This window comes from Suncus etruscus, chromosome 6, assembly GCF_024139225.1.
Source record: "Suncus etruscus isolate mSunEtr1 chromosome 6, mSunEtr1.pri.cur, whole genome shotgun sequence".
NCBI classification, from domain to species: Eukaryota; Metazoa; Chordata; class Mammalia; order Eulipotyphla; family Soricidae; genus Suncus; species Suncus etruscus.
In genome coordinates this window covers 34,313,626-34,332,194 of record NC_064853.1, presented here as the reverse complement: position 1 = coordinate 34,332,194, position 18,569 = coordinate 34,313,626, and positions in this window count along the sequence as shown.

Below are 18,569 nucleotides of genomic sequence, written 5' to 3'. Positions count from 1 at the left end.
TATTTCTCCATCTCATGGAGGAGAAATTATCCAACAAAAGAGAATGGGGCCAACAAGCAATAAGTGAACCGGAGATGGAGACTTGTAAGATAGGTGAGAATGGGAGCGGAAGCAGGAGGGGATGAAAATAAAAAGAATTTTAATGACCTCAATTAAGACCAGGACTTTGTTAAATATCTCTTTGAAGAAATAAAATATAAGTCCCCAGTTATGTACCTCTTATCTTCATTTGTAAGATTTTTCTTATCGTTGTTTTGATCAGAGCTGAATCAGAGATTTCAATAACAATAACTAAGAAATCTTGATCTGGAATTTAGTCTTATGTAAAGTTCCTCCCCAGCAAGGGAATTTCTTTTCCTTTCCCTTCTACTTTCCAATAACTATTTTATTAAAAAAGGGGGGACAAAGTAATAGCATAGGGGTAGGTCATCTGACTTGCACATGGCCAACCTGGGTTCAATCCCTGGCATCTTATATTGTCCCTTGAGCCTGCCAGAAGTAATATCTGAGTGCAGAGCCAAGAGTAGCCCTGAACGATGCCAGGTATGGAAGAAGGAGAAGGAGGAAGAGGAGGAGGAGGAGGAGGAGGAGAAGAAGAAGAAGAAGAAGAAGAAGAAGAAGAAGAAGAAGAAGAAGAAGAAGAAGAAGAAGAAGAAGAAGAAGAAGAGCAGAAACTTGAAAGAATGAGTAAGTATTGGCAGAAGAATTTTTGAGAATGCCACATATATAATTGAATATAATTTTTGTGCAACGACGATTAGAACTGAAAAAGCACAAGAGAAAAAGAGGGAGAATGAAAACCATATGGAGCAAAGATCTTATTTCAATTACATTTATTCTGATTTTGTATCTTGCATGATGAGATGGAGTAGTTTGTATGCAAGAGGCTCTCCTGCACTATTCTACTCTAACTACAATGGTTTATTGTTTTATAACCCTTAACCTTGAGACTATGATGCTTGTTTATTGTGGAAAATTGTATTTACTCATTGTAAGTTTGTTAGAGGAAATTGAACTTTCCATCCACATTGTAATATTTAACCTGCTTGAGTATGACTTCAGTGCTCTTGTTTGATTTAAGCCAACCATCAGCCTTAGAGGAGAGGAGTTTCTTGGTATTTAGAAAAAAGTATTTGAAAGTGTATCCCCCCTTATAAAAGTTATGCAAGAAAAGCAAGCACTTGTGATAACAGGCTCACATTAAAGTCACAGTGCAGAATTTGAACTTTGCCAGGACATTGTCCTCCCTATGACCTAAGATTCTAAGATTCTTTCCTAAGTAGAGTTGGGTGGGTGAGAAGGGTTCAGGAAGGCATAGGACCAGGTCTAGCTGAGCCCTTGGTAGGGGTGCTCCATTCTCTTTCAGGATCCATGGATGCCCAGGTTTCAAGGATCACTCCTAGTGACCATACACATCACAGGGGACCATACACATTATCAGTGACTGAATCCAGGTCAGCACCAAGTGCTTTTCCCATTGTACTATCTCTCCAGCTCTGCCCAGACATTTGACAACTTTTAGACACTGGCATGTCCCAAGATTTGTTCTAGAGTTCCTGGATACAACTAAAGTCCCCCTGCTTAGCGGGGTGTGGGGATGTGAGAAATTGGGAACAAGTAGAGATTTAATCTTGAGTGCACCTCCAGAGAGCCCAGTGCGGTCCCAGCCCTTTCCTGTCGTTATTCTAGTTCGTCATCATATGGCTGGAGCCCACAGCACAAGCACTTCTGTCCCCATCCAACTCCCTGGCCATTCTGGATTAAGAGTTTTGTCAAAAGAAGGGCTTCCTGAGGGCTCTGAAATTCTCTTTCACCATCTAGACAAAATAAAAGATTAACTCCTTTGGCACAGTGAGAGACATTAGAGAAACTACAGCAACTTGAAATGGATGCAGTCAGGGGGCCCATCTCTCACCATCCAAGCGGCTGACTGTTGGCCATAAACTGGGAGGCGTGAGCCCTGCAGAAGGCACCAGAGCAGGACGCGTTCTTTAAGGATGACTGTTGGCAGAGGGCACCCCATTCATCAGATCCTGTGTGTCTACACTGCTCCCCACACCTATATTTCTACTTGACCTGGTCTGCAGCCAGCTATTGGGACCTTCAGTTCTTTTTTTTTGTTTGTTTGTTTTTGTTTTTGTTTTTTTTTCGGCCACACTCATTTTTGCTCAGGGGTTACTGCTAGCTAGGTGCTCAGAAATTGCCCCTGGCTTGGGGGGACCATATGTGATGCCGGGGGTTCGAACCTCGGTCCTTCCTTGGCTAGCGCTTGCAAGGTAGACACCTTACCTCTAGCGCCACCTCGCCGGCCCCAGGACCTTCAGTTCTTAATACTCCACTCTCCAGCTGTCCTAGAGCTCTGAGTCTCTGGGTCTCTGGCTCATCTCTTATTGTTTTTTGCAGGCCCTGGGCTCCAAGGGTCCTTCCCTTCCTGCTCTTTAGTTCCACATGGGAGCATGCAGGCTCTGTTTAGTGGGATGTGGGGTTCTGGTCCCAGCTGACTCTGGCTGTGCTCCATTCTTCTGGGTGTTTGCTCTCTCGAGCTCCCTCATCAACAGGGAAGGTGGATGGAGAGGTTGACTGTCAACTACCCATTCTATTAGCCAGAAAACATGCAACTAATGAGAGGAAAATTGTCCTGCTTCGTTGTTGACTTTCCCTCTACCTGCACAGAGGGCATCCAAAGAATTGTTCTCAGTTATGGAACATGGGTTCTCTCCTATAGGCACCCCAGCTGACTACCCTCAAGAATTGGTGTGCAAAGCTCCTTTTCTCTCAGCCACTCCCTTTCTCTCTCCTCTCCACTTGTGTGTCCTAGAAAGCCATTCTGTCCTTCACAAGAACCTCCCCCAGGACCAGCACAGACAGTGCCAAGTGCTTGGTTTTGTCCGCTTCACTTGAATGAGGGGAGAGGCACGGGGACTGTTGGTAGAAAACTTAGGAGAAAAATGGACTTTGCACACTTCCAGTATTGATCTCCTGGCAGATGGCTGTGTGCAGTGGTGCGGAAAGAGCTATTGTCTCTAGGGTCAGGAGTCGCTTGATCATGTGCCCCCGCTGGGTCACTCTGGTCTTTGTCTGTCCTGTGTTTCAGCTCCATCACAGCTGACTTTCTATTTCAGAGTGGTTTCCAACCTTTCCACATGGACTTGAAGATCGAATCCTAATATATATATATTTAGTCTGATTAGTCTTCATGTTTTCAAGCCATCAATCAGCAAGCCGGGCAGACATGGTGAGGTTGTCTTACAGAATTTGAGAGGAAAAACCATATCCTAGATGCAGCTGAGTTTCTTCTACTAGGTTTGAAAAATAAAAACAAACAAACAAAACAGGCAAGGACCGGATAACAATACAGCTGGTAGGTTACTTGCCTTGTACATGGTTAACCTGGATTTGATTCCTGACATCCCTTATGGTCCCCTGAACCCTGTCAGGAGTCACCCCTGAACATAGAGCCAGGAATAAACCCAGAGTCCTACTGGGTGTGGTCCCCCCCCCAAAAAAAAGGCAAATCCAGGTACAAAAACCTCGCCTTTAAATCACATGTCTGCATGGTCCACAATCTACCCCTCTGTCTGACTCAGGTTTTGTGAAATCCCCCCAAAGTCAAACCAATTCCCCGTGAGACTGGAAATATCCGGAAGAAAGAAAGGTTGCCAGAGCCTGTGCAAGGCAGAATCCTAATGAGATCCGTCCACCTTCGGCCTCCATCTTCACACAGAGACCACGCTCTCCCCAGCCACCCTCAGTCTCTCACTGCCAGCCTGGTGCCATCCTCCTCTGCTTTGTACAGCTAAATCCAGCCAGCCTGAAAACACCACTCAGCGAAAGAGAAGCCAGCCAAAGGGCACTTTGCAAAACAAAAGCCCAGTCATTAGCTAAGCAGCTAAACAACCCAAATGTTGTTTCTCAAATATGGCCCAGAATAGGCCTTGGTTGATTCCACTAGTCCACGAACAAAATTAAGAAAAAAAAAAAAAAAAGAAAAAGAAAAAAAAAAGCCAAAGCAGATCTTGGTCAACTTATCCCTGTTTTTTAGGACAGAATTTCTACTCCATCCCCAACCCATCTCCTGCCTTGGTTCTCTTCTCAATGTCTGAAGTTGGAGCAGAGGCTGACAAGTTTAGTCCTTGCCAGAACAGGGACAGAGTTACTCTCTTTAACCTGCATTCCAGACTTCCAACTTTTATTTGCTTTTTTACAAACTACCCTTCAGCTGAGTACTCCCCACCAGAACTTTCCTATGATGATGGAAATTTTCTCACCCTCTGTGGCTGCTGAGATTTAGGATATGAATAAGATGAAACTCTGGGCTGGAGATATAGCATGGAGGGTAAGGCGTTTGCCTTTCATGCAGAAGGTCATCGGTTCGAATCCCAGCGTCCCATATGGTCCCCCGAGCCTGCAAGGAGTGATTTCTGAGCATGAAGCCAGGAGTAACCCCTGGGCGCTGCCGGGTGTGACCCAAAAACCAAAAAAAAAAAAAAAAAAAAAAAAAAAAAGATGAAACTCTATTTCTGTTTGTATTTCATCTTAATTAATTTTCATTTCAGTAGCCAACCCACTGTCCTATAGAGCAGGGCAACATCAACCTGGTCCTATCAATAGCAATAGCACATGTTATAGGAACCACTCAAAGAAACTTGAGATGAAATTGGCTGCTGAGAAGTGCTCAGGAAGGGACATGTACGCACTGGGAGACATTTTTCTCTAGTCTCAAAAACCTGAAAATGCAAAACTGCCTTAAACAGCTATTTACTTTTGCTCTGTTTTTTTATTTTATTATTTATTTGGGGAAGGATGTGGCATTGGGCCACACCTGGAAGTACAGCTAGTTCTGGGCTTAAGGGTTCCTATGCTGCTTAGTGGGGGACCATGCAGTGCTAGGGATCACACCGATTGGCTTCATGCGAAAGAAACACTTTAACTTCTGTATTAGTCTTTGGCTCTTGTTCAGTTTTGAATCTTTTTTATTTTTAATTTTTGGGCCACACCCAGCTGTGCTCAGAGGTTACTCCTGGCTATGTACTTAGGAATCACTCCTTGTTGTGTTCAAGGGATCATATTCCCAAATGATCAGGATGCTGAGAATGGAACCTGGGTCAGCTGTGTGCAAGGCAAGCTCCCTATTCAATGTACTATTGCCCTGATCCCTTAGTTTTTAATTCCAAAGATACTGTGAATTGTGGACTCAAACTTGTCTGTCTGGAAATTCAGCCATATTTGGAGCCCACCTCCAGCAGGGGCACCTTGCATGCTAATAGCACCCTCAGTTCTTATCTATTTCCTACTCTGTTGTCTTTATTTTTTTAGTGTATTGTTCCATCATTGCCGTGAGGGTTCATTCAACTGCTCTAGGGTCAATCGATTGAGAGAGACAAGAAATGAGACACAGTGATGGGTCAAGAAAGAGCTTTATTCAGTCTCATGCCAACAGATTGGAAGCTGGCAAGATCATGTTCTTAGAGAAACCATCTTGCCTGCATGGTCATAAGGAATGATTTTTTTTAAAACCTGCAATGTTTTTGATTTGGGGATCGGTCTATGGTACTCAGGGGCTATTTCTGCTCTTTGCCATGGGGGACAGGGCAGGAGTATCTAGAAGGGTTGGAAACCCGTGCATGATACATTGAATTGAACCCAGTCCTCTTGCATGCAGTAGCCTATTAACTTATCTTTCCTGGGTTTTTGTTTTGATTTGTTTGTGTTTGGGAGTCATACCAGTGACACTCAGGGCTTACTCCTGGTCCTGTGCTCAGGGATCACTCCTGGCAGGGCTCTGAGAACTCTGTGTTAGGGAGAATCTAACCAGGGTCAGTTGCATACAAGGCAATTATCTCTTTGGCCTGAGATGTTTCTCCTAAAGGGGGTTACTCCATTCAGATCCTGAAGGACTTGAGTGGTGGACAAAGGAATTCACTGAATAGTGAGATATTTTGACAAACACTAAGTCAGTATTTATTAGAGTGCACTGGTCAGAGACATCACAGAGCCCAGCACAGGGTGGGATGTACCCTGTAGGTGCAGGGTAAGGTATGCTATTTTTTACTGACAGACAACCCTAGGGGGCTGGCTTGGTGGGTAATGAGTGAAGGAGGCGGGGAGTGTAAGTGTGGATAGTTCAGGGTGCTGGATCTCTCCGGTGAGTGAGTGGCTGCAGATGGAAAACTTGTGGTGTGGTGTGGAGAGACGAGGCATTTCTGGGCACATTTACCAGAGTGTTTCCATGACCTGTTTCCCACACGAACTGGAAGCAAACAGGCCTGGACTTTCCCATGGAAACTAAGTGAGACCACTTCGTCAGTCTGCACTTTGGTAGGGGGGTTGGTATGGTAGAATAGTCACCGTTTCAGAGCTGTGAACCTATACATATAAAACCAGTGTTACAAAAATACTTTTTTTTTAATTTAAAATAATTAAAATACTAAATTTAAAAGTTAAAGACAATCCTTTACCCCATTGAATTACCTTGGCACCTTTGATAAAAACCAATCGACCATCAACAGTTTATTTCTGGCCTCTCAATTCTGTCCCATTGATTTGTATGTCTATCCCAATGTTAGGACCATAGTGTCTTAATCACTGTTTCCTGCCTTTGGTTGGTTTTTTTTTTTTTTTCTTTTCTTTTCTCATTGCTTCACTTACTTAAGTTCATTTAACTGGGAGACTATATTATCCCCTTTGTCTTACCCCAAATTGATATTAGCTCTTAGCATGAATGTAATGGAAGCTTCCTAAAATCAAGTCATCAGAATCTCTCTCTTGAAAACCATTGTGAAGTCATTAAAGGGACTACAACCACATTCTTACTTGAACAAATCCCAAAGGGGATCAAGAAAGGAACAGACATTCTAGCCTGGCCACAATAATCGGATTACAAACTCCCAGGGAAAAGAGAAGACACACTGCTAATTATAAGGCAGTTAAGGAATTATTTCCTTCTCAATACAGCTCCAGAATGTTCTAGAACTAAATAACGTCTCTCTTTGAGCTTGTGTTTTGTTGATCACATTCACTATTTAAAGTAAATATTGAAAAAAAATCCTTGAGGGGTTGGATAGTACAGTAGGTAGGGCACCTGCCTTCTATGAGTCTGACCTCATGACCTAGAACCCTATATGGTCCCCTCAGTCCATCAGAAGTCAGGAATAACCCCTGAACACTGCTGGGTATTCCCCACTCCCCAAAATTAAAATCCTTGGAGATAAAAGACACATCTTGAGGATAGAAAGCCCTTTTCCCACAAGAGGGACCTTTGGTAGGTGATGCCAATTGGAACATTACCAAAGAACTTGCCTGTAGACTCAACTCAGGGGCTTTCCTGACTTGTGGGGTTGACTCCGGGTAACTAGATCTCCCTTGAGTAGGAACAAGAGATTTCCTGCAAATGGGAGAAGCTCTATCTATAGTAGAGATCAAGAGAGACAAGTCAGCAGTTGATTCCTTCTTGATTTTTTTTTAATTTATTCATTTGTTCCCAGCACTGAGTCCATCATTTCCCCCATTGATCGGCAGAGCTATTTCAGATATAAATGAAGTGTCCATTCATGCATGCATTTGTTTTGGGATTTTATCAATAGTCGGCTCTGCTTGCTTTTTGAAAAAAACATTTCCCACACAATGTTTCTTGTTTGTTTGAGATGCCAGGAACAAACTTAGGGTCACATGCAAGACAAGTGCTCTATCGCTAAACAATATCATTACTGTCTCCAACACTTTTTTAAGTGTGACTAAAATATTCTCCTGCAATTCCAGACACCATAAAATTTAAACTCTAAATAGTTAAGTGTGTATCCCAAAGAGAAATGGATGTTCCTGGGAACAGAGAGTTAGAGTTAAGGAACTTGCCTTGAATGCATTCAACCCTGGCTTGGTCCCTGGTAACACATATGATCCCCTGAGCATAACCACATAACCAGGAGTGACCTCCCCCCAGACTGCTGCAAATCATTTTATTTGTTTGGTTTTGGGTTTTGGGTTTTTTTTAGGGGGGCCACACCCAGTGACACTCAGGGGTTACTCCTGGCTATGCTCTCAGAAGTCGCTCCTGGGTTGGGGGACCATATGGAACATCAGGGATCGAACCGAGGTTTGGTCTAGGTCAGTCACCTGCATTTTTAGTACAATTCCTGTTCCTTTTTTTTTTTTTTTTTTTTTCTGTACCAATGATTGAATCCAGGACCTCACCCATGCAAGACATGTGCTCTACCACTAAGCCACATCCCCTGCTCCTCCTTTCTCATATTTCTTCTGGGTATTCTTTCTTGTCTTGTTAACTGATTGGTGTATTCAAAAATATAATAGCGTTATTAGTGTCAGGTAAATAATATGAGGATGTGAAATTATCATGAAAGGATTTGTAGTCTTGTGAGCATATGGTACTGCACATAACTTCAAAAATTTTTTTCTTCTAATGATAAAGCTTCTTATGTTTTATTTTTTGAGCCACACTCGTGGTATTCAGGACTTACTCCAGGTTCTGTATTCAAGAATAACTCCTGGGGCCAGAGAGATGGAGGTAGAGCATTTGCCTTGCATGCAGAAGGACAGTGGTTTGAATCCCGGCATCTCATATGGTCCTCCGAGCCTGCCAGGAGCGATTTCTGAGTGTAGAGCCAGGAGTAACACCTGAGTGTTGCCGGGTGTGACCCAAAACAAAACAAACAAACAAACAAAAAAGAATAACTCCTGGACTAGAGTGAGAGCACAGTGGGTAGAGCTTTTGCCTTGCATATGGCATAACTGGGTTTTTTTAGGGGGCCCACACCCAGTGACACTCAGGGGTTACTCCTGGCTATGCTCTCAGAAGGATCCCTGGCATCCTATGGTCCCCCAAGCCCGCCAGGAGTGATTTTCTGAGTGCAGTCAGGAGTAGCCTGCAGAGTGTGGCCCTAAAACAAAAACAAAGCAAAAAACAGAATGACTCCTGAATATCTTGGGAACTATGTGAGGTGTCAAGGATCAAATCCAGGTCAGTCACTGCAAGGCAGATAACCTATTCCTATGCTACTATCTCTCTGGCCTCAGAGGAAGAAGCTTTTATAATTTTTACTTGGGGGGTCATGCCCTGCAGTTCTCAAGGATGAATAGAGTCATGACGCTCAGGGGTCATTCATCAAGACATTCAGGGAATCATACAATAATGAGATCAAACTAGGGGCTGGAGCATGCTAAGCATGCACACCAATCCTTTAATCCATCTCCTGGACCCAGACAGAATGTTTAAGATCCACCCTTACCAACCTTCAGATGCACAACACACAATGATTAATTCAGTTCCCGTGTGGCACATTATAGCTGAGGACTTAGTCACTTCATTCTTGGGAGTTTATATCTTTTAACCCTCCACCTTTTTTGTTTTTAACCTATCCCCCACCTGCCACTAACCTATTCTCTGTATCTAAGAACTTGTTTATTTTTAAATTCCACATATAAGTGAGATGATACGATATTTGCCTTCTTAGTCTGCTTTATTTCACTTAGAAAGCCTTCGGGATACATCCGTGTGGCTGCAAATGACAAAGTTCATTCTTTTCCTAGACAAACACTATTCATTGTATGTAGGGTTACATATTGCTTAATGCTAGGGTAATTCTGAGAAGTGCATTATCTGGTTATTTTGATTGTGCAATCACCAGAGGGCACTTACTTACGTGACCTAGACTGTCCAGCCTACTAATCCCTGAGATGTTACTTAGGAACCCACTGCCAGTGTGCCCTGTCCTTGACGCAGATGCCATGTGCTGGTACCCGCAGCACACAACCTCTTTCTCCTTTTTCCTTTGGGAGCTAGGTGTCTCCATGTCTTAGCTACTGCAGTGATGCCACAACAAACATGGAGAGCAGACATCTTTCTGAGCATTTCATTTCCCTCAAATAATACCCAGAAGTGAAATTACTAAGCCACATGGTAGCTCTACATTTTCATTGTTTTTAATGTTTTTGTTTGGTTGTTTGCTTGTTTGTTTGTTTTTGTTACACCTGGTGACTCTTGGGGTGTTACTCCTGGCTATGCACTCAGAAATTTCTCCTGGCTTGGGGTACTAAATGGGACACCAGGGGATTGAACCAAGGCCTGTCTTAGGCTAGCATGGGCATGACAGAAGCCTTACCATTCCGTGCCACCACTCGGCCCCTGTTTTTAATGTTTTTAATTTTTGAGAAGTTTTCTTTTGGGTTATACCCAGTGGTGCTCAGGGATTATTTTTTTATTTAAAATTTTTATAATTTAAATGCATGATTATAAGATTGTTCATAAATACTTTTCACAAATAAAACTTTTCATGATCGAGTTACAGTCATACAATGTACAACCTTCACCAGTGCACATTTCACCACCAATGTGCCCAGTTTCCCTCCCTCTAACCAGCCCAGTGCCCTCGCCCTCTTCCCTTCCCCCCCCTCTCTCTCCCCCCCCCACCTTTATTCTCCTTTAGACACTGGCTTGCAGTACAATGCACATATCCTGCCACCAATGTCCCTAGTTTCTCTCCCACCTACCCTCCCCTACCTACCTCTGGGCAGATATTTTACTTCTCTCTCTCTCTTTTCCTTTTCTTTTTTGACACTATTACACTATTTTCACTTCCTTATCTCTCCCTCTTTCTCTTCCTTTCTTCTTCCTTCCTTCCTTTCTTTTTGGGGGTACCTTGCATATCACTTTATCCTCAGGGGTTATTTCTTACTCTGTGCTCAGGGATCATTTTGGGGGGGGTCATATTGGATGCCAAAGATGGAACTTGGATTGACCAATTGCCAGCCAAACACCCTACCCACTGTACTATTGCTCTGGTCCCATTTCACTTTTTGAGAACTCTCCATATTGCTCTCCATAGAGACTGCAGCCATTTTTATTCCCACCTATCACGAGCCAGTGTTCCTTTTTCTCTATATTCTTGGCCACACTTGTTATTTGGGGGTGGGGGAGGATGAGTATTGGTGTGTTAGATCCCACCTAAAGGTGCTCAGAGATTAGTCCTAGGTTGAGCTGAGTACCTGTAGTACTCAGGGGACACATGATCAAGCTGGGGTCATCCACATACAAGGAAAACCCTTTTTTTGTTTGTTTGTTTTTTGGGCCACACCCATTTAATGCTCAGGGGTTACTCCTGGCTATGCGCTTTTTTAGTTTTTGGGCCACACCCGTTTGATGCTCAGGGGTTACTCCTGGCTATGTGCTCAGAAGTTGCTCCTGACTTGGGAGGACCATATGGGACGCCGGGGGATCGAACCGTGGTCCGTCCTATGCTAGCACTTGCAATGCAGACACCTTACCTCTAGCGCCACCTTCCCGGCCCCACAAGGAAAACACCTTATCCCCTGTACTATCTGTCTGACCTTTGCTATTTCTTCTTTTCCTTCTTTTTATTTGGGGGAAGAGGCTCACGCAATGATGGATGCTCCTAGCTTACTTCCTCCTAGCTCTCTAATGTGGACTCATCCTGGTGAAGGACCATATTTGGTACTCTATATTAAACTGGGGTCTTATGCAAGACAAGCATCTTTCCTACTATATGATCTCTTTAGCCCTCACTTCTTTTCTTGAAATTCCTTTCCTTCTACTTCCCTCACGACTACAGTGATGGTCAAGGCTACACACAAACACTGGCTTGTATGTGCTCACACTTTCTTCATTAGCTGTTTGATTGGTTAGTTTTTAGGTTGTGCTCTGGTCTTACTCCTGGCTCTGCTCAGGGATCACTCCTGGTGAACTCAAGGGACCCTCCAGGGTTTTGGGATTGAACCCAAGTCAGGCATAGGCAAGGCAAATGCTCTACCTATTGTACTCTCGCCCCAGACTCCATGCTCACACATTTTAGCTGTGGGGCTTGCAGGCTGCATTGACATCACTCTCAGTGCCTATACTCTGACTCCTTGAGGCTCTCTCCCCCTTTGGGCTACAATGCTGCTGCACTTACATGGGGGGCAACTCTAGTGAGCCACAAGTTCTGGTTTTGGTGCTGGTCTGGGGTCACTGTACAGCTCGCACCAGGCGGGGCTCTCAGGATCACACTTCCTGGCTTATACATGGTTTTAGTTTCAGAGTTTATATGGGTCACATCCTTTCCTATGGTGTTAACACACAGCTGGCCATGGGGTGGCTGCAAACTGCTCACAGTGTCAGAGATGGTGGAGAACATTTGGAACTTTGGTTTGGATACAGGCCATTCTAACCGGTGTGAGGGGGACAGCTCAACGTGTGGTTTGATTTGAATTCCTCTGCTCTTAAGTGATGTTGAGCCCCATTTCATGTATTCTTGGCATCTGTGTGCCTTTGGAAAACAATTTTGTTCAATTGGATGAACTTTTTGCTCTTGAGTTGTTTGAGATATTTTCAACGTTAATCCCTTATTGGCAATATGATTTATTAGATTTCGCTCCCGTCTGAGTTCGCCTTTATCAGTGTGTGTGTGTGTGTGTGTGTGTGTGTGTGTGTGTGTGTGTGTGTGTGTGTGTGTGTGTGTGTGTGTAATGCTGGTGATGGAACCCAGGCCTCAGATATGGGAGGAGTACATGTGCTTTTTTCACGGAGTCACATCCCCAGCATTTTGTTAATGGTTTCCTTTGCTGGCAGAAACATTTGATTTGTGGGATACTGTTCCTTTGGTCTCTGGGAAAGTCCTAGTCATTACCCAGCTGTCATTTCCTTTTTGCATTACAATTCTTCTTTCAAGCGGTCCTACCCTGCATTAAAGCAAGTCAGCAAGTCCATGTGGCAACCCAGATTCATTGGAAGGTCTTGGGAGGAAAAATAGGTGCCCCAGTAAAGGGGTAGAGGGTTTGCTCCCCTCTGCCACTTTGCTGTTGTTTGTGGGGACAAAAGCCACATCTATTTTTTATAGTTATACCCCAAGCTTTGGGCGCTGAGCAGTCTTAGGAGATGTGATCCCTCAGAGAACTTGGGACAACCTTCAAATGGAAAATTAGCTCTCATAGCTGAATAACTCAGGGCTGGGGGGTCAGGGTGAGTCTGAAATAGAACCTTTTACTTCCTTCTGTGTTGACATGAAACTGAACTCATCTCTGAAGTGGGGCCAGGGAGAGGTGAACCTCTATGGAACCATCTTAATGAATTCGCTTATTCACAAATAAAAAATTCCTCCTATATACCAGAAATCCTCTATGACAGATCTCTCTCCTTTTTTAATAAATGACTTAAATCCTTTCGGGATGGAAAGGCATGGTAGAAGAGAAAGCACTGAATAATCTTGGTAGGATAAATCTTAGTTGAATCGGGATGGCAGGAGCCTTCAGTGAGCAGGATTTTTCCATGTGCCTGAAGGAATCATGACCTGGAAGTGCTTTTTGTTTGTTTGGGTTTTGGCCACACCCAGCAGTGCTGAAGGGCTGTTTCCAGCACTGTGTGGGTGCCAGAGCTCACTGTTGGTGGTGCTAGGACACTCACTGTCCAGTCTCTGGAGTCAATCGCAGGACCCCTCACACTGAAGGCAAGCCACATTCCGACGCTGGAAATGCTGGGGAGAGGAGGGAGGCACTGGGTTGCAACCTCCTTGTAGCTAAGGAGGAGGTAGTGTCCCGGAGGGGTCTCAGAGGGACCCAGGGCTCCTCAGGATTGCAGGGGAGCAGTGGGAAAAGATTGGGAGAAGTAGGGAGGAAGGCTGGTGGCTGATGCAGCGGGCGCTCATCCAGACAACTGCTGAGGATTACCAGGATGGATCTAGGGCCCAGTGGGATTCGCTTTTAAATGGTTCTCCAAACCGGTGCTCTTAGAGGCTTGATTGCATGCATTCTAATAACCATTGCAAAGTTTCTATTTTCAAGAACCCCTGATGTGGAGGAGTGGAGGTGGAGACAAACACACACAGGCCTGGTGGTTAGGGGCTCTGTGTGTCTAAATAGAGGGGCGGGGCTGGGAGGGGTGTAAAGGATGGGGGTCCAGGTGTGTGGTGTGTTGAAGAATGGGGGGCTGGGGGGCATGTGAGAAATGGTGGCCTAGCGGTGCATGAGGAATGGGGGGGGGGGGTGGGATTGGTGGTACTTGAATAAAACAGAACCAGTCAATCAAGACACTGGAGGAAGCCTGAAGCTGGGCAACAAAAGGGCATTTAGGACACAGAAAGGAATCGTCTTGCTGCTCCAGATGCTAGGGAAGCTGCCAGAAGGTTCTGTGGGGCAGAAGGCAGAGCAGGCACTGGAAAGGGGTCTGAGATACTAGGAGCAGGTGAGACAGGACAGCCCTTGGCCTGGAAGCAGTCAGGAGAGATAGAGAGAACAGAGCAGATTAGAGGCATGTTTCCCACTGGGGGACAGAGTCCAAAGAGGAACATCATATAAATGGGCCCACAAAGGAAAGTGAGAGTGAAGGGGACAGAGATATGAGAATCATATACAAGGACCGCTTGAGGCATATATGGGGGTTGGGGAGGAGGCAGTGCAAGGAATAGTGCCGAGGACCCTGAGTGAGCTGTGGGATGCAAAGGCACTCAGGGACTTCAGGGTGGAGATGGTGATGGTGGCGGCAGAAATTAGACATGGGGTGCAGGGAGTGGGAGCCTATGAGATGGGCAGGATCCAAATTACAGGCCCAAATGAGGTCACCAAAGAAACAAGAATGGGCTAGGATGGGCCTGGGAAAGAAGGAACAGGTGACTTGGGAAGAAGAAGACAATCCCGCAAAGGGGGACCAGAGCCACCCAATGACACGAATCCTGGGGAGAGGCCCCCAGCTCTAGAACACAGAGATCATTGTTCACACATCTTTGGAGGAGTCCAGAGATGAAAGCAGGGGTACCTGGATGTGGACAGGAAGAGGAATGCTTTGGCAGCCTACAGAGGGGGCGTGAACTGGGGTTCAACTGAGAGAGTGGGGTGAAAGGTTTAGAGGAGGTGAGGGTGATGGAGTGTTTCGAGCCAGAGAAGCAGGCACCCAGAGCTGAGGAGTCCAGGATGGACACATGGAGGTGGCAGCTGCTCCTAGTGCTGCAAGAGAGAGCAGAGGTTGGTTGAGGAGCCAGGGGGAAGTCTGAGCAGTGTGGTCTGGACCTTCATTTCTCTCTGGATAAGAAGCAATGCCAGGCTGCAAGGTTGCAATGAGTAGAATAGGGAGATAGGGAAATCCTCACAGAAAGTGGGGTTCCCGGGCCTGGAGAGATAGCACAGCGGCGTTTGCCTTGCAAGCAGCCGATCCAGGACCAAAGGTGGTTGGTTTGAATCCCGGTGTCCCATATGGTCCCGTGCCTGCCAGGAGCTATTTCTGAGCAGACAGCCAGGAGTAACCCCTGAGCACCGCCAGGTATGGCCCAAAAACTAAAAAAAAAAAAAAAAAAAGTGGGGTTCCCAGCATGCAAAGCCCATGCAGGCAGGGTTCTGACTGATGTGAATGTTGTGGCCACCAGCAGAGTCATCGGTCACTTGAGGCCAGATAAGAAGGCAGATAGAAGGGAGAGTCAGGGCTGAAGTGGTAGCACAGTGGTAGAGAATTTGCCCTGCATGTGGCTGACCTAGGATGGATACAGATTTGATCCCCGGCATCCCATTTGGTCCCCCAAGCCAAGGGTGATTTCTGAGTGCAGAGCCAGAAGTAACCCCTGAGTGCCTCCAGGTGTGACCAAAAAAGAAAAAAAAAAAAAAAAAAAGAAGGGTGGGGTCAGGTCTTGATGCAAAGAAGGGAAAAGAGAGTGTCATAAACATGCTGGGTTTTGGTATAGCTTTTGGTACATGCCTTACATGCAGTTGACCCAGTTCAATGGCTAGCGTCACCAGGAGTGACCCCTAAATACAAAGCCAGAAGCAAGGCCTAACCACCTCCAGATGTGGTGACCCAGAAGTCAATAGTAGAAAGAAAAGAAGCTGGGCCTTGGCACCAAAGTAGGATGAGAAGTGAAGGGAAATACAGCAGGGAAGACATACGCCTTCCATGCGACCACCTGGGTTCGATTCACAGCTCCCCATATGGTTCCTGAGCAGTGCCAGGGGTGGTTCCTGAGCGAAAAGTCAGGAAGAAGCTCTGAGCAGGATTGGGGGTGGCCCCAAAAGAACAAAAAAATGAGAAGTAAAGGAAGGAGAGAGGTGCCTCTGTGCAGGAATAGTTGGCACAACAACAGGTGGGAGGAATGTTGTGGAGGGGATGAAGAAGGGAACTGAGGGCCCGGAGAGATAGCACAGCGGTGTATGCCTTGCAAGCAGCCGATCCAGGACCAAAGGTGGTTGGTTCGAATCCCGGTGTCCCATATGGTCCCCCGTGCCTGCCAGGAACTATTTCTGAGCAGATAGCCAGGAGTAACCCCTGAGCATCGCTGGGTGTGGCCCAAAAACAAAACAAAACAAAACAAAACAAAAAAAAAAAAGAAGGGAACTGAAGTTACCCTGGTTATGGCAGGCCACTAAGAAGTCACTAAGCTGGAAGGAGAGGCAGGGTGGTTACCGCTGCAAAACGGAGGTGAGCAGTCATCACGCCGAGAGCAATTTCAGCAGAGTGTTGGTCCCCAAAGCCAGGCTCTAGTGGGCTGAGTGCGAGTGGTCAAGAGCTGGAAGCGGAGGCTTGAGCATAAACAGCTCTCAGGTGCACTGCAGAGTTCGCCTAGAAACATTTAGCCTCCCCTATCTGGGTCTGGGTTGGGGAGGGTGGATTTGGTTCTTGGGTTCTTTTGTTTTAAGGCCACACCTGATGCTGCTCAGAGCCACTCCCGCCACAGTGCTCCAGGGTTGCTCCTAGCTGTGTTTGGGTGCTGGGATCCTAGTGCACTGCCTGCTCTTGGTCCTGTGAATCATGTTCTCCCCAGAGGCAGGGGTAGGGTGGGCAAGTGCTCTGTTTCGCCCACTGGGAGAGGCTGGAGTAGGACTTCCACAGATGCAATAACAGCACAGAGGTGGATGAGAAGCCTGAGGGTCAGGGGCAGCCTCCAAGGTAGGGAGGGGTGCATGCACGTACTTGGCTCCAGGAAGGAGAAAAGGGAAAGAGGGTATGAGGAAATCTGTTTGGTGGCTTCTGTTTCCTCAGACTCAGGTGAAGTCACCAGCAGAAGGCTGCATTGGGAAACTCACTGGATTCTCACTCGGCTTCCTGGTGAGGATTTGTGTGGCCAGACCTGAGCTTTCACAACCAGGTAGGAAAGTGGCCCTGGGCTTGGGAGTGAAGAGAATCCAGAGGGTATTCTGTGATTTTGGGGTATGGAAGGGTCTATGGGAGAAGCCTCTTAAAAGAGCTTCACTTAAAAGAAAGTGAGGGAGGCTTCCTTTCCTCAGGCCCAATGAATAAATGAGATCTTGCGGGGGGGAGGAAGTGTGGGGGCCCTTCAGAAGGAGGTTTTGGCTTCCTAAGAGCTGCCGCTCACTCAATAGAGCCCCAATAACTGGGGCTTCACACACCCACCCCCAATAACTGGTGGGGAGGTGAAGGGGTGGCTATAGGGTTCTTCCTTGCAGTGAACACAAGCGGAATCTCATTTGATGGAAGTCAGTGAAGAGGAGACTAAAAAATAGATTTACCTTCTGAGCTGGAGCAGAGCATCCAGGGGGCCCAGGACAGGGGGCTCAGGAAGGGGGAGCTAACATCTGGCTGCCTCCCTCCCTCTCCCTCCCTCTAGCACCCTGGGGCAGGCACTTGGATAGACAGACGCAGCAAGGCCACGTGGCACCACTCGATCGGCCTTCACAGATGGGCACAAGGGCATCTCTCCCCTCCAGTTCTGCAGATGAGCAGCCACGCAGACCCCAACTTATCTGGCCTCCCGAGGTTCTGTCTGTGATCCTATGACTTGGCCTTTGTGATCGTGACCTATGTCCAGTACTAGGCATTGGAACGCAGGGACTTTCTCTGCTCCCAGTCAACATTGCTTCCTCCACCTGCTCTCACACCAGAGATGGGTCCTTAAGTGAGCCTTGAGGCTAGGGGTGTGGCTCCGTGTAGAACTCCTGCCTCTGTCTGTGTGAGGCCCAGCGTTCCATCCCTGGTACCAAATATGTACTGAGCACCTATTGTGTGGTAGGATCCCATGCTGGCCAAGGAGAGGAGGCTCATTCCTCCAAGGAACCCACAGTCTGAAAGGGAGAGGGAGCAGACACAGAGGGAACTCCCAGCCTGGCCCAGTGGGAGGATGCCCTGGAGGATGGCATTAAGCAGGTGGAGCAACTTGAGGTCACACTTGACAGTGCTCAGGGGTTACTCCTGGCCCTTTGCTAAAGGATCATTTTAGGTAGTGCTCAGGGGACCATATGGGATGCTGAGGATCAATCCTGGGTTGACAGTGCTCAGGGGTTACTCCTGGCCCTTTGCTAAAGGATCATTTTAGGTAGTGCTCAGGGGACCATATGGGATGCTGAGGATCAATCCTGGGTCAGCTGCTGGCAAGGCAAATACCCTAACTGCTGTATTGTCACTTCGGCCCCTCTAGTCTCTTTTTTAAGGTTTATAGGACTGGTGACTGGTTGAAGGAGGGGATAGCAAAGACGGGACCATATTTCTGCCCTGTGAGTGTGTGACTGGGGAGGGGAGCAGAGGGGGCCGGGCAGAGAGTGAATTTGGTTCCCTTGAGGAACATCCAAAGACTAGATGGAGAAGGATCTTGGATCTGCGGGAGAGGCCGAGACCGAAGAGGACAGGGATC